Consider the following 16,753-nt stretch of genomic DNA (forward strand, 5'->3'; position numbering starts at 1 on the left):
CGGGTAAAACTGCGTGGCATCGGTTAGTCTATACTAATATTATAAAGAGGAAAACTTTGTTTGTATGTTTGTTTGTATATATAATAGGCTCAAAAACTACTGGACCGATTTTAAAAATTATTTCACCATTCGAAAGCTACATTATCCACAATTAACATAGACTAAATTTTATTTAGGAAAAAAATAGGGTTCCGTAGAATATTTGGGTTTTTTGGACACAAGGTGTAAAAAATCAACCAGCAAAGTTACTTATTTTGCGTATGCTGCCAAAACTATAAAAGATAGAACCATAAAATGTTCTAATTAATTGTAGATCTTATAAATATCTACAAAAAAGTCCGCGACACATTATACCTATCTATGTCGAGTGAGGCACAACAACCATTCTTTAATTTATTAAGGAGTAGGGGTAGGGGTAGGTTAGGGGTAGGATAGGGGTAGTTGAAAGTTTACATCGAGTTTCACGCGGACGAAGTCGCGGGCGTCTGTTAGTATACAACAATTTAGTGGTATACCGGACTTGAATCAATACTTCCGGTTTTACCTGAATACATGTTCGCAAATGTTTGAACATAATTTTATTAACATGATGCAACATGTTTCATTTGCTCTAAGATTATGCTAATTAGAATCATGTGACAGTTTACATAAGCATCTCACTTCTGGTGGAAAGTTACCATTATTGTCCAAGAGAAGACTTCAAAATATATCTAAACATTAATTTATGAGCACAATGACTTTGTTTTCTGTAAATTTCCGCTACGTTCGTTTCGAGCTTTTATGTAATGTAGAATTTCATCATCATCATCATATCAGCCGATGGACGTCCACTGCAGGACATAGGCCTTTTGTAGGGACTTCCAAACATCACGATATATTTGTTCGGTCCATACAAAGTTTGTAATGTAGAATTTATATAATTTATTTATATTCCTAAAAAGCACCTCATTATACAGGTTGCTGGGGAGTATTTCCCATAACTCTGGGGTTATATACTTTAATGAAAATTAATTAATAATGTTCAAGGAACATGTGTTTTTTGCAAATTGATCTTAAATTGTGTCCCATATATCGCATCCTTATTGGCCTATTGTGTTATTGCTTTACGTATTTATTTATTACTTCTTTAAAAAAAAGTAATAAAATAAAAGAAGTAATAAATAACTACGTAAAGCAATAACACAATAGGATATTATTGATAGTCGAAATTATTTGAATTACTTTGTATGAAAACATAAAAAGTTTATATTTTTTAGTTAAGTTAATATTAGTTATGCAGTTTGGCTCCTATAAGTGGACTCGTCAACACATTGAAGTTATGGGAAAATCTCCCCAGCACCCTGTATATATTAGCATTGATTCGGTCTGATGAGTTGCAAGCGAGGGAGACTATTTTTTATTATTCTTTACAAGTTAGCCTTTGACTACAATCCCACCTGATGGTAAGTGATAAAGTAAAGTAAAACATACAGTCTCAAAAGTGACCCTAAATGTTTCATGTTAAGATATACTGGCGTTCGCAGATCCTTTGCGGATGCGCTACTGCGAATCTTGATCTAATGTTTAACGAAAAGGCTACTTCATAATACAAATAACTTTAACGCCTAGTGTAGGTGAAGTAGGTATATTATCACTTCCGCGTGTCCACCTGTCTGGCAACGAAGGTGAATGCCCGGAGGCCCTGGACAATGCCACGCAGAGGTCTTTGAATCTAGATTAGTATGAAAACGGTTCACGATGACTTTAAAATCAAAAATCAAAATCTAAATTTATTTATTTCAAGTAGGCTTAGTTTACAAGCACATTTGAAACGTCAAACGTTTAATTATTTGTAAGTTGTGTGTTTTTGACGTGACAACGTCATAAAAATCGAAGGAGCCGGCTGCACACTCGAAAAAAGATGACGTCATGCGTCGTTCCCTCGCTCTATGGTTGCAAACTTTTTTTACAAGAAATAAAGTATATTATGATCTATAAAGATTATAAAACAGTATTTAGAAAAACGAACATTATTTTCTTTTCAACCACTCCATCAGTATTTTCTTTTGACGTTGCGTTGTCACGTTCAATTATCTTCAGTAAACCGAGTTTACAGACAACCGATTTTTTGTGTTTGTATTTGTACACTAAGTATAGAAAAGGACCCAGAATTTAACCCTGTGGGACGCACGCCCAATATGGTATGGAAAATGCGCGTTACTATTATATCATATATGCAAACCTTTTAAATCCTGTCACTGAGATAAGACAAGATCTGCCAGATTGGGGCAGCGTGGTGGACTATTGCGGCATAACCCCTCCGGTTATGCCGCAGCAGTGGGCCAAATATGGGTCGATAATGATAATGATGATGATGATGATGATGATGATGATGATGATGATGATGATGATGATGATGATGATGATGATGATGATGATGATGATGATGATGATGATGATGATGATGATGATGATGATGATGATGATGATGATGATGATGATGATGATGATGATGATGATGATGATGATGATGATGATGATGATGATGATGATGATGATGATGATGATGATGATGATGATGATGATGTTGATGATGATGATAATGATGATGAATAAACAGTGCCTACTGTAGTATGTACTGTACCTATTATTATAAAGAGTAAATATTTGTATTTTTAAATTTTTGCTTAATGAATAAACTTAAAACGTCTGAACTTTGAAAAATGCCTTCACATATAGGAAGGTACATACTCGTAATCATTTGGTTACATAGGCTATATTTTATCCCAATATTCATTTATTAGTATAATAAAACTACGAAGGATAAACCGCGTGTTCATGCTATAACTAAAATGGTAAAAATTTCTAACGACTTTTCATTTGTAACAAAACCTTAATTATTAAAAGCATAGGTAGTTATTATTGTTGACTTAACTTCTGATCTTATTGAATCATTAGTAGTCTTTACTGATTGATGTCTATATGATATAATAATTATTAAGACTACCTTGGATAATGATATTACGTAGGTACAGAATGCGCTAAAAAATATCTTAGCATAAGATTGTCTTCAAGATGACCTTTAAGGTATTTTTTATTTTAAATTCATTGCGGTTCATACTTTGCGAAAAAAATCTTCCGGGACAATTTATGATCAGTGAAGTATGTAAATACACAAGGTATTATAAATACACAATTAAAAACCTGTAAACATTACTATTTTAATCTTTTTTTACAGCCTCTTAATACGTTGCTTCAGAGTTTGCTTAAAGACTGACTTTAGAAGGAATGTGCCAGAAAACCACTAAAAATTAGGTTTGCGTTAAAAAAAAATTTAAGCTGGTCTACTTCTTATCATTCCTATGCTAATTAATAAACTTTTGCAAGGGTTCACCCATAGTTAATACACTATATTGGGTTCACCTATTCCGAGAGAAAAATAAGTTATTTTCAATCGTTTTGCTTATAATTTTAACAAAAAAAGGTAACAATTCAGACGTCTTGTTTTTTTATAGGTCTATTAATTAATGCATGATAATGTAATTTAAGTATATTTACAAAAAAAAACTTCATATTTAGTTATAATATGCAGATAATATATCAAAATTTAAGTAGGTGAAGTTTAGGGCAAAGACTAATTATTTAGCTAGAAATTTATGAATTTATGTATTCAAAAAATGTTAACATTGAAATGTTAAAAATGTTGTTTCCCAAATCTAGACAAGTTATTTATTGCGGCCTAGAGTTATCTGACCTTCGCTGAGTATTAAATAATAATATTATGAACTAGAGAAAAATTGCGTAATCTTCAAATAATAATAAATAATGTTGATTATGTACAATTTATACAAGTAACTACAGTTACCGACTATAATTCCAATTCCATTGTTCAAACCATTATACCCTTTGTACGTAATCCTCGATTCCTCAAACAAATCCATAAAGAAATTAAAAAGGTAAAACCGGGCAATATGACTTAATAAGAAGTAAGTAGGATTTTTTTAATTTTTATTAGTATTCTGTATTTTATAAACATAGTTGTAAATTTAAAAAAAGGATAAATCATGTGATAGCAAAAATGGACGAGTAAAAAAGATTCATCCCCGCTTTACAAATCTTGGAATAAAAATTCAAGATTACATTTTGCGACAATAATCCGGCAAAATTTCCGTGTTTAAAGTCGTACGATACTACCTCAATGACATTAATTGTAGATAAGAAGGTCCTCTTCATTTTTTGTCAAATAAACTTTAATGCAAAACTCATGGTTTAGGAGAAAAATGCAATCCAAAATTTTTTTGAGTTTCTGAGCCACTAAAAGCGAGGGGGCGGTCGATGTACTCAAGTTAAGCTTGTTGGGTTACCCTACCGATGGTTAAAAAAATCTCGAGTCATATAAGTCAAAGTCAAACTTTGACTTTGTTGACATTTGTGATGTAATACTCATGCTAAATTACAATTTTCTAGTAGTAATAGTCTTTGAGCCAAGCCGCGGACGGGCAGACAGACTGACATGGCGAGACTATAAGGGTTCCTTGTGGAGTACGGAACCCTACAAACCAATACAATGTAATATTTAGCTTCTTCAAAGATCGCACACATTTTTTACAGCCTTCGCGCAACATTGAACTTGAATGAGCTTGACATTGACCCAAAATACGGTCTATGGTTCAACGATCGAAAACGCATCACTGCTCAGATAATATTATATCAACCATAAAAATTCTTGCTTAAAAGCTTACGTAACATCAAAATATTTTAGGAAGCCCATTACCATTATAATAAAGGTTTGTTAGATCCAACCAGCTCCGCGCTTTGTGCAGTTATTTCTTTTAGACTTCACAGAATATACGGTCACAAAAATCAATTATATATCGCCTCGTTCAAGCTGATTGATGGGTGATTCTATCATCATTATCAGCAGATGGACGTCCACTGCTGGACATATACCTCCAGTCAGATATCTAAATACCACGGTATCTCAACGTCCATCGACTCTTCGAACTAAGTGAACACTTCGAGACTCGTTGAGCTATGTGTATGTTAATTAGTAAGAAATCTACAGAAGAATGCAAAGTCATACTTTGGTTCTGTGGATCTTTATTCTCTGAATGGATCATGCAGAGACATTATAAAACAATAATTGTGCTTGAGCAGTGTTTATCTACGTATGTTGAATTTTAATTAAAAACGTACCAGACGTGTCTAAGAATATCCGTTATTTCGTCTAAATACATAAAATTGCAATAAAATTGTTCAACAAAAAATATTTGTCTGGGCATTACGAAACGACGACGCGTGTTTGGTAATTGTAGATTCACCTTTTTGTTTTGAATTTCGTAATACATTTAACGAGGAATTATTGTACTATTTTTATAGTAGGTACCTATCTCCTGAATTGGGGACAAACGAGCAACCGATTCACTTAATGTTAAGTTATTATCACCGCTCACCGTATCATCTGGTATTGATGTTTTGAAACCAAACCAAAAGATTTAATGAAGCCTTGCTAAAAAAGTCCTAAAAGACATTTAGGACTTTTTTATCCGCCTTAGAAATAACCTTAAATTGTAACACTGAAGGAACATCAAATGGACTACAATTTTCAGTCAGCATATTCGTTATCAGACTTACCGAAGTCTGGAAAATGCAATCTCGTAAGGAAAGCGCCCCAACACCATGGTTCGCTACTTTCATAATTTTGGCGATACTAATATGATTGTCACACATACACAAGTTTAAGCAGAAATGTTTTGTCTTAATATTCATCATGAAATATTTCATTCCTGGGCACATGCTTACTATTACCTTACCTACCATTGATGCACAGTTCATCAACGGTTCATCTCCACCTTTCTCTCTTCTCTTTAATTGGTAAGGTTATGGTTATCGTAACGGTAACAAGATCAAGAGAATTAGACTCTCTGTATTTACCACACTTACCATAATCATAATCACCTTTTGTGCATAGTGCATCAAAGGTTCATCTCCACCTTTCTCTCTTCTCTATAATAGGTAAGGTTATGGTTAACGTAACGGTAACAGGATCAAGTGCATTGGACTCGCTTTAGTTACCACACTTACCATAATCATAATCACCTTTTGTGCACAGTGCATTAAAGGTTCATCTCCACCTTTCTCTCTTATCTATAATAGGTAAGGTTATGGTTAACGTAACGGTAACAGAATAAAGAGAATTAGACTCTCTTTATTTACCACACTTACCATAATGAATGGCCACCTTTGTTGCACATTACACCAAAGGTTCATCTCCACCTTTCTCTCGGTTCTTTAATAGGTAAGGTTATTGTTAACATAACGGTTACAGGGTCAGGAGAATTAGACTCTCTTTATTTACCACACTTACCATAATCATAATCACCTTTTGTGCATAGTGCATTAAAGGTTCATCTCCACCTTTCTCTCTTCTTTTTTATTGGTAAGGTTATGGTTAACGTAACGGTAACAGGGTCAAGTGCATTGGACTCGTTTTATTTACCACACTTATCATAATCAATGATCACCTTTTATGCACACTAGTGCATCAAACGTTCATCTCCACCTTTCTCTCTTCTGTTTAATAGATAAGGTAATGGTTAACGTCACGGTAACAGGATCAAGAGAATTGGACTCTCTTTATTTACCACACTTACCATAATCATAATCACCTTTTGCGCATAGTGTGTCAAAGGTTCATCTCCACCTTTCTCTCTTCTCTTTAATAGGTAAGGTTATGGGTAACGTAACGGTAACAGGGTCAAGTGCATCGGACTCGCTTTAGTTACCACACTTATCATAATCAATGATCACCTTTTATGCACACTAGTGCATCAACGGTTCATCTCCACCTATCTCTCTTCTCTTTAATAGATAAGGTTATGGTTAATGTAACGGTAACAGGGTCAAGTGCATTGGACTCGCTTTAGTTACCACACTTACCATAATCATAATCACCTTTTATGCATAGTGCATCAAAGGTTCATCTCCACCTTTCTCTCTTCTTTTTAATAGGTAAGGTTATGGTTAACGTAACGGTAACAGGGTCAAGTGCATTGGACTCGCTTTAGTTACCACACTTATCATAATCAATGATCACCTTTTATGCACACTAGTGCATCAAAGGTTCATCTCCACCTATCTCTCTTCTCTTTAATAGATAAGGTTATGGTTAATGTAACGGTAACAGGGTCAAGTGCATTGGACTCGCTTTAGTTACCACACTTAACATAATCATAATCACCTTTTGTGCATAGTGCATCAAAGATTCATCTCCACCTTTCTCTCGGTTCTTTAATAGGTAAGGTTATGGTTAACGTAACGGTAACAGGGTCAAGTGCATTGGACTCGCTTTAGTAACCACACTTATCATAATCATAATCACCTTTTGTGCATAGTGCATCAAAGATTCATCTCCACCTTTCTCTCGGTTCTTTAATAGGTAAGGTTATGGTTAACGTAACGGTAACAGGATCAAGAAAATTAGACTCTCTTTAGTTACCACACTTACCATAATCATAATCACCTTTTGTACACAGTGCATCAAAGGTTCATCTCCACCTTTCTCTCTTCTCTATAATAGGTAAGGTTATGGTTAACGTAACGGTAACAGGGTCAAGTGCATTGGACTCGCTTTAGTTACCACACTTATCACGTTCTTTGGGTTACAACACTACGTTGCAACGGATATAATAATACGTAATGTCGTAATAATGTTATTAAAAGTGTAATAATTCAAGACCCAGTTGATTTTGATTGAAAGGAATGTGACGTGATTGTTTATTTTGGCTGCTTGTAATGTATTTGCGTGTGGTTTAGCTTGTCTTTTAGTATAAATTGCATGCCTGTACAATTGTACAAATAACTAATTCCATTAGGTCCTAGTCCTTGTCGGGAAGGTACAGGGAATATAATATTATGGGACGATGATCTGGAAGATGGCTTGGAAGAAAAACGTCCCACCACATGGTTCGCTACGTTCGTAATTTCCATCCGACCAAACTTGAATATCTATCTAATGTCTTCGATAGATATTCAAGAACTTATATACACAAAGTTTGAAGAATGGTAAAGGAAAAAACATCGTGAAGAAACCTCCATACTTCTGAATTTTCTTAATTCTCTACGTACGTGAACAGCACCGGCCCGAAGTAAATTTTAGAATCGAGCGAAATCCAAATATGGCTCTTCTGTTTGCTCCTAATAATATATACCTGTACCAACTCTGAGTACAAAGTTGGTACGTATGGAAACGCGAAGATCTGGATCATACTTTGGACTTCTGGAGTGACCAATTGAAAATCAGGCCTGCGCCTGCGCACTCTATTCGCGCCTGTCAACCATCTCGTCGTTAAATATATAGACAATCGAAAAAAAGAAATTTCTTTTATTTTTCTTTAGGCGCCCTTTAGGATTTGGCGTCTGGAGCGACAGCTATGGACGGACCGGCCCTGTATGTGAATGTGAAGTCTGCCAAATCGCGTTGGGCAAGCGTGGTAGATTATTAGCCTAACCCCTCTTACTCTGAGAGGAGACACGTGCTGAACATTGAGTCAAATATGGGCTGTTAATGGTGATGATTACAAATTTTGAGCAGTCGAGTCATTAATAAATATTTAATTCCTCGACAGACTTTTACCTATTAGATTATTATTAATCTTTATGCATATAAAATATAGCCAGGTATAACTCGGGTGTAATTTGGTTCTGGGTCAGCGCAAAAATTACCTTATATCCCGATATCTCAATCAGGATGACCATAGGCACAGGTAAAACCGCAGGGCACAGCTAGTGCGTAATAAAAACAACAATAAAAACAGTTATTTTTGTCAAAATGAACCTCCGAAGGTTCACCGTTTAATAATAAAGGTTGGTTACTTAATAACCTTACGGAAATGTTTTGTGTTGTGGGAAACCATTTATTTTTGGAAGTTCTTAAAATACATGCATGCCTACATTTTTAAAATAAGTATTTCCAAAATAAATGCACTTGAGAAATACTTCCGCTTTTTATATAGTTATATACTTACAATAATTAGTTATCAGAATAACCAGATATTTCATTCTCTGTCTGTCGACCCTTCGTAACGGAAAAGAATATACGAGTAGCCCTCTCTAATGTCTTTCCGTACTATGGGACGAAAGGAGACGAAATTTTGTAGACAAAATTATCTCTTTATCTTGCGACCTCCTAGCCAACCATAAATTATACCAAATCAGCATCCTTAAAATTACGCAAGTCAGAAACATAACGATTACCTACCTACTTACATTTCTGTAAGTCATTAGGTATAAATAGGTAAATACAAAATTAAAAAAATTATTGTCTTCAAATAGATAAATAGAACTCGTTGGTCCAGTGGGTAGCCTATATACGAGGATCTGGGATCGAATCCAGGTACTGAGGTTTTTCTCTCTTCTAAGAAATATTCAGTTTGGTTAGAGCAAAAAAGGAACTAGTCTTTCTGATACCAGTCGAGTTATTTGTAGGTATTTATTTCTAATCTGTAATGATTTTTTGCCGCGAATTCCATTGAATTTTCGGGATATAAGGTAGCCTTAATAGTGTTAACCCGGGAAGGGAAATAATCTATACCCACAGCGAATTTGAGCCAGATCCATTTAGTGGTTGTTGCGTAAAAGAATAAGCTATTTCTATCTAACTATCGTGTTTATAATATTAGTAGGATATTACTAGATCCTTAAAAGTTGTAATTTATACCGAGAACTTATTTCTTATTAACATATTAAACAGAACCGACAAAACTCAAATAATTAACTGACATATTGCAAATTCTTTTAAGCATCTACAAGGAAACTTTATATATGCATTCGACGTCGTAAAAATTACTGCCGTTTCAAGAACACAAGAATTTAATCAATCAAGTATCGATTTTTCAAAAGAATGTTCCGTATACAAAAGGATTTATCGTTTGAGGGTCATTAAAAATATTCTTCTCAAATGGAAATTAAGCGAGGTCATTGATGTTGATTCTGCTTTAGACAAATTCTTATACGGCAGGCTCAGACCAATTATAGAAGGACCTGTATCGTACTCATAGTCACGAACAAAATTGTCTGTCATTTTCTGAGGTAAACGAGCTTAGATTTGGTATATATCTCAAACTAAATTAGAAGTTGTTGCCCGTTTTTTACACAATTCGATTACACAAAAACGTATTTTTTACTGAGCTCTTTAACCGACGAACACGATTACAACTATTTAACATCGATACTATAGAGACAGTTTTCATTATCGCATTAGATCGTTGATCATATACTTTGACAGAAAAGTAACGTCTAGCGTGGCAGGTCCTATACAATAATTGGTTCGAGACGGTAGGTAAAAGATGGCAACACCGATTCTAAGTATCAATACTTAAGATTGGCATTGATACGTAATTTGGTAGATACCTATAGCTTGGCAACTTCGTTCGTAACACTCCCGATGCGGGTGCAGGCCGGGGGGCGTGTAGCGATGAATGAAAAACCTACGACTGACGCACTTCACTTCCCCGCACGCACGATTTCAAACCCACGCAGTCTATCCCCACGTCGCCCGCATATCATAGCAATGTCATCAACGAACTTGCAAGACTATACTTACATACCTAAAAATCACACCTGAATAAACAAATATAGGAACTCTAGTAGTAGGGCACCCTGAAAGTGTGTCTAGGTTAAACTATTCGTTCATAACTTGTTTTGACTTCACGAGTTTGACCTAGGAAAGTAGTTTTACCGGGTTTTGTTGATATCATTTTATAAACATAACGTACCTATACAATGTCTCAGGAAAATATTAATTTTTCACGGCCCTTATAGTGAGCGAGATGAAATTTTTTGTATTGCGCACGAAGCAAATTTAATTACTTCTTGTGCTTAGAAACTCAGAACCCTTCGTTTCCTCTGTATTTCGGTATCTCGGTATCAATTTTGCTGCCTAGTTATTAAGTATTCTTGTTTTTTAAACTACTTTACTTTACAGTAAAATTGATAAAATACTTGTACATAGTAGAGTCGTGATAGCCCAGTGGATAACCTCTGCCTTCGAATCGGAGGGTGTATGTTTGAATTCGGTCCAAGGCATGTTTCCAACTTTTCAATTATGTGCATTGTAAGAAATTAAACATCATGTATCTCAAACGATGAAGGAAAAACATCGTGAGAACCTGCATACCTGAGATTTTTTATTATTCTATACGTGTATGAAGTCTGACAATCCGCATGGTGGACCATTAGCCTAAGCCCTCTCATTTTGAGAGAAGACTCATGATAAAGACTACTACATAAAAATACACATAGAATTGTACCTTTTTCTAAGTCGATAAAACAAATGTCTAACCAGCGTTATACGATACGCCACAGATCAATGCTCTTCGAGTATTTCCTTCCGGAATACTAAAAGATACATGTTAATTAAAGCGATTTTAATACGATTTGTTCAGTAGATATACATTAAAACGAGATAGATACGGAAGGAAGGCCGGTGACATAGACCTTGCTCCCACTTCCGACGGCTATAGGAACTAGAATACATCGGCCTTTGAACATAAGTAATGACCGATACGATTGTATCTTGATGTCTAATTGTTACAAAAGATACAATGACACTCGACATCTAGCTTGGTTTTGTTAAGCATTTAGTAAAAAGGAGACGTTGGAATTAGTACTAATCGTGTCGTCAGGAATAAGTCCAGGTGAAGGTAAAAGACACCTAATAGATATGGACGCTGATTCCCTGGTAAATGGGGGTACTCTAATGTATAGCTTGGCATTTTCGTTTGTAACTCCCGATGGTCCGCGCGGGCCGGGAGGGCAGCGATGACCCGCGTGCACGACTTCACACCCGCGCAGTCCTTCCCTCTGTCCTGCGCGCACGACCTCACACCCGCGCAGTCCTTTCCCCCGTCGCCCGCATATCATGGGAGTGTCATCAACGAACTGGCCAAGCTATAGGAGACTTGCAATGACACATTGGCTACATGCCATTTTAAACCCATACCTACCTACTCCGGGAGCTGCAGCAGAAAAAACTAAAACAACTCTGATTATAGGTTATAGATTATCTGAGCTGCATATTTTGTACCTTTTGTCGTAGACCCTTGAGCCATAAAGTTCCAGAGCGATTTTATTGTAACTAATTTCACTGGAGTTAGTTGTCTCAATTGGATGACAGAAGTGCTGGCTCATTTATTGATGATTCACGATTTGTAAGTAGATATAGACCTTTTCATGAAAGAAGTTCCCCAGACGCGCTAATGTCTTAATGGCGCTCATTCTCATTTGGCGGTCTTTTTGTCATTTATGTAAGGCGCTGTCAATTTTAGTTCAGGTTTTAGCCGCAGGACTTCATTCATGAAAAGAACTCTACATCGGCTATTAGAATAAATTAGGCTTAGTTTCTTATTTTATTCAGATTAAAATAAAAAACTTTATAATTAAAAATTAGTTTATATTATTTATATTTCATAATTTGTCTGACTAGCCATGTGTACCTATCTAAATATTCTGATTTTAGACTATACGAGTAAGTCTATGGGCACAGAGACAAAATATATCTTCTTATCTTTATATTGTTACCATAGAAACAAATGCCAAACGGTAAATTGGATTTATATTGTTTGGTGAGTTGGCCTAGAAAAGTTGTAATGGCTCAATGGGTTGTTTCAGGAAAAACGAAGGCATCTAATAACAAACCAAAACCTTGTCCCGTCTTAATAAACAGTTGATTTGGACAAGGGCAGCCAATTGTCGCCCAGCGCTTCATTGTGCTAGACAATGAAACAATAAGCTTATTAAATTAGTTTCGTAGCACTAATAATTTAGCTGATGACCTGAAAAATGTAGGTACATGGTCATTCATTCATACCATCATGTTTCATTTCCACAGAGGTAAGCAGAGACCACATCCTCTATCCACACCAAGATTCGATTGTTTGTGCGTTCGTTTGTTTGTCTGTTTCTTTGCATTGAATAGGCTCTGAAACTACAGAACCGATTAGAAAAATTCTTTCACTGTTAGAAAGTTACACTATCCCCGAAGTGCGGAGCGTGCAGTTGCAATATCTCGTCGATATCGACAGTCTTTCCACTACGATTACGTATTTTAAAATGCAAGGATAGATAAAGGCGTGTGTTACATATATAGATAGGCAGAATTATTTTAATTACTTTATATATAAAAACATAAAAACATGGACATGACAACGCCTTGAAGTCATGGGAAATGCTCCCGAGCACCCTGTATACTTATCTAGTGATTTATGAGAAATTGTCAAAATAAAACAAACAATATTACTACACACATTTATTAAGAAAAAATACTTATATCTAAATAGTTATTATAACGTGAAAACCTGTATTTCCGGATTGAATAACTAACTATTTAGCTTAAAATAAGTAACAAAACATATTTATGTATGACATAATTTTACGTGCAAATCAATTATTGTAATCACAGGTAATCCCTGGTACGAACCGGCAAAGAAACAATTATATTAACTCATTTATTAAATAAACGGTAATCCTATAAACTAAAAGAACAAGCCTTATGAAGAAGCTATAACTTACTTACTCAAAAAATTTCAAATGATTAAGTTAAGTCTTATGTCATTTGGCAATTCAGTAAACAGTAAGTATATACAGGATGCTCGGGAGTATATCCCATAACTCTAACAAAAATTAATTCAAAACGTTCAAGGAACATGTGTTCTAAAATGAATATTTTCGGAGAAAATAATATTTCTTTTGGATACATTTTAAGATCTTAAAATGTATCCCTTATACGCATCCTTATAATAATGACGTATTTAGGTATATTTTAAAATGCAACGCTGGTATTTGTTACCTAAAGGCGTGTGCAACATGGATAGTCGGTATTATTTGAATTACTTTGTATGAAAACATAATTTTTTTTCTTTTTATAGTTAATAAAATATTAGTTATAAAGTTCGGTTCCTATAATGGTCTCGTTTTGACCTTGAAGTTATGGTAAAGACTCCCGAGCACCCTGTATACTTACTATATTAGATCGTACCTACTGATATTCTTTCATTAGTGTCTTTGTAAACACTGAGTGCAAGTATAAATATAGTATATGAATAGTTAATTTCTATGATCACTTAAAGTTAAATTAATTGTTAACATTTAAGAGCAATCTACAAACAATATTTAAAAGGAGGCGGTAACTTCAAGCCAGTTAAGTATATGTTCTATACATATACCGTTAAAATAAAATGAAAAAAAATCCGTTTCTGGTACGGAACCCTTTCGTGGGCGAGTACAACTCGCACTTGCCCGGTAGCTTCGATTGGGCTTATTTCAATGTGATTACGACTTGGTCAAATATTTATTTCAAAAAATTATGGCTGATAAAGTCGGATGCAATCTTTATGACGTTTCGGAACATTGTGCGTTAAGCTGCGCAATGAAAGATTTTAAGTATCACCGGTTACGTAGGGGCGCGGCGGCAGGGCATGCGCAGCTCATTTCGTAGACGTCATAAACATTGCATCCGACTATACCTGATTCTGGCCGGACATATTTATCACTTTACCAAATGTACAAAATATATAAATATTTTAAAGTTGAATAAGAATTTAACAATAAATTTTAACATATTTCATCACATTTTTATTTCTATATAAATAAAATGATTCGAAAAATTCTAAATGTCAACAAAACGCAATTAAAAGTAAAGCCTTATGTATTACTATAACTAAAAATATCAGTCATCACCTAAATACAGTTTTTCATTTATATTTAGAGATATTAAATATTAAAAATATATTTTATGATAAATTTAATAGAGAATATGCATGTATTTTATTTATATTTCTAATTAATTTTTGACTAAAAAAACTATGATAAATGTAAAATATTATTTTTTTTCTGCAAAATAATATATTATGTAATTTTTAAGCATTTATAACACCGCCATATTAGCGTGCTTTACAAACGTGCGCTGTGACGTCACAAATGTCAAAAGACACTTCTATTGATTGGCTGAACTTTGACGTGGAAAATTACGTCACTTTTTTAATAGACCAATAGCGAATGTGTCATTATTATTATTAAATTCCCCGGATTTTACATACTTTTTAATATCTGAAATTCCTTATATAGTGTGCAAATTAATAAAATATTCTTGTGAGTATGAATACATACAAAAATTTAATACAAAGAAAAATATCTGGCCTTAACTATGCTATTATTATTATTCATAATTATATATTATTATAATTATGAATGCTCTTCGAAAGACATGCATATCCCCTACAGTGAGAAATGATGATACTGATTATAATTATATTGGCAAGTTCATTGATGACACTTCCATTATATGCGGGCGACGGGGGAAGGAGTGCGCGGGCATGAAGTCGTGGGCGCGGTTTATCGCTACCCCCCCTTCCCGCGCGGACCATCCGGGGTGTGAATTTTGCCAATTCATTTAACATGCAGAAATGTCATTTAGTAACACGAAATTTGATTTTTTTTAAACATTAACGTTATTCTCAATAACATCTACAATAGTATACATTGATTTTTTTGAGAATTTAGGATAAAACTACTAAATTGATGTAGGGAAAGCAAAAGTTGATTATATACTGCATCTAATGATATTATATTTATTATCTAAACATTTATGATTTTGAAACTAACATCAATATTTTTTTTTTCGGAGTTAAGATTAAAAATACAAATAGATTTTAAAAAATATTATTATGATTGTTAAAAACATTTATAAAACTACCATCTACATTATATTTTATCACATCAATTATATAATAAATAGTATTTTTGTCGATTTTTTTTCTTTTTTTTATAGTTTGTAAACCAGACACATAGATCGGAAACACATTTCAAATCAACTTATAAATAATTAGAAAACAAGAAATAGAAAAAATTACGTTTATAGTATTTTCATAAAAACACAGCGATTGTTTGTTTTTAAATAAAATGGTCACAGTAATGTTATTATGAGATTATTTTTTATTACTGAGCACATTCCTAAAAGCTACTTGATTAGATATTTGAATTTACTTAATATCTTTGATACACGGTACAATATATGGTAGTTTTTAAATCCTAAACAAAGGTTGTGTCCATAGAGTTAGGAATCGAATACAGGTGCCGGTAAAATAAATACATAAATTTATAGATACACCAGTCTCTAGACAAGGGCGTTTGGAATAAGCCTAGTCAGAATAAACAGAAAATTTAAAAAAAAAAACATGTAGACAATTTTTTTTTATGTAGTATTGTTAAATGGTAGGTGTTTTTAAATTACAACAAGTGAATGATAAGTAGACATTTAGTAAATCATGATTTTTACCGTTTATTTTTTTAGTTTTTGCTTGAAAAATCAATTACACAAAGAACATACGGCTAAATTGCAGCATTCGGTCCATCACGCGGAGTCGTATCGGTTTCTTCTCCAAATCTGCGTTGTTATAACGATCACCGCTGAAAAAAACATTTCAAGTCAATATAATTAAGTCTATTTATTAAACCTTCATTGTGTAATTAGGGATAAATCTTAATAGTCTATGGGCCCAGAAACAAAATACTTATTGATGACCATGCTGTTCAAACTTGGTGTTTGTGATTTTCATAAGAGTCAGACAAAACTATAAACTTAGAGAATCCATGGGGGATAGTGGGGCGTTTTCTTTCCAAGCAAAGCAATCTTTAAGATCATAAAAAAAAACATATTTTGTCTCTGAGCCCAAAGACTGTCACATCACACAAAACTTTGTTGTACTCTTACAAGGAT

At 34.1% G+C, this 16,753-nt stretch overlaps 1 protein-coding gene across 2 annotated transcripts in view; it reads right to left on the reverse strand.

Moving 5' to 3' along the window:
- Positions 1–13,270: 13,270 nt before the first annotated feature.
- Positions 13,271–16,753, reverse strand: part of LOC112044407 (protein argonaute-2) — a 38,913-nt gene continuing 35,430 nt past the window's right edge. For both annotated transcript variants that reach the window (XM_052883402.1, XM_052883403.1), the window contains exon 23: positions 13,271–16,443. The gene's annotated coding sequence lies outside the window, so the exon portion shown is untranslated. The remainder of the gene's footprint in view (positions 16,444–16,753) is intronic.

The sequence above is a fragment of the Bicyclus anynana genome, chromosome 9, assembly GCF_947172395.1.
Source record: "Bicyclus anynana chromosome 9, ilBicAnyn1.1, whole genome shotgun sequence".
Lineage (NCBI taxonomy): Eukaryota > Metazoa > Arthropoda > Insecta > Lepidoptera > Nymphalidae > Bicyclus > Bicyclus anynana.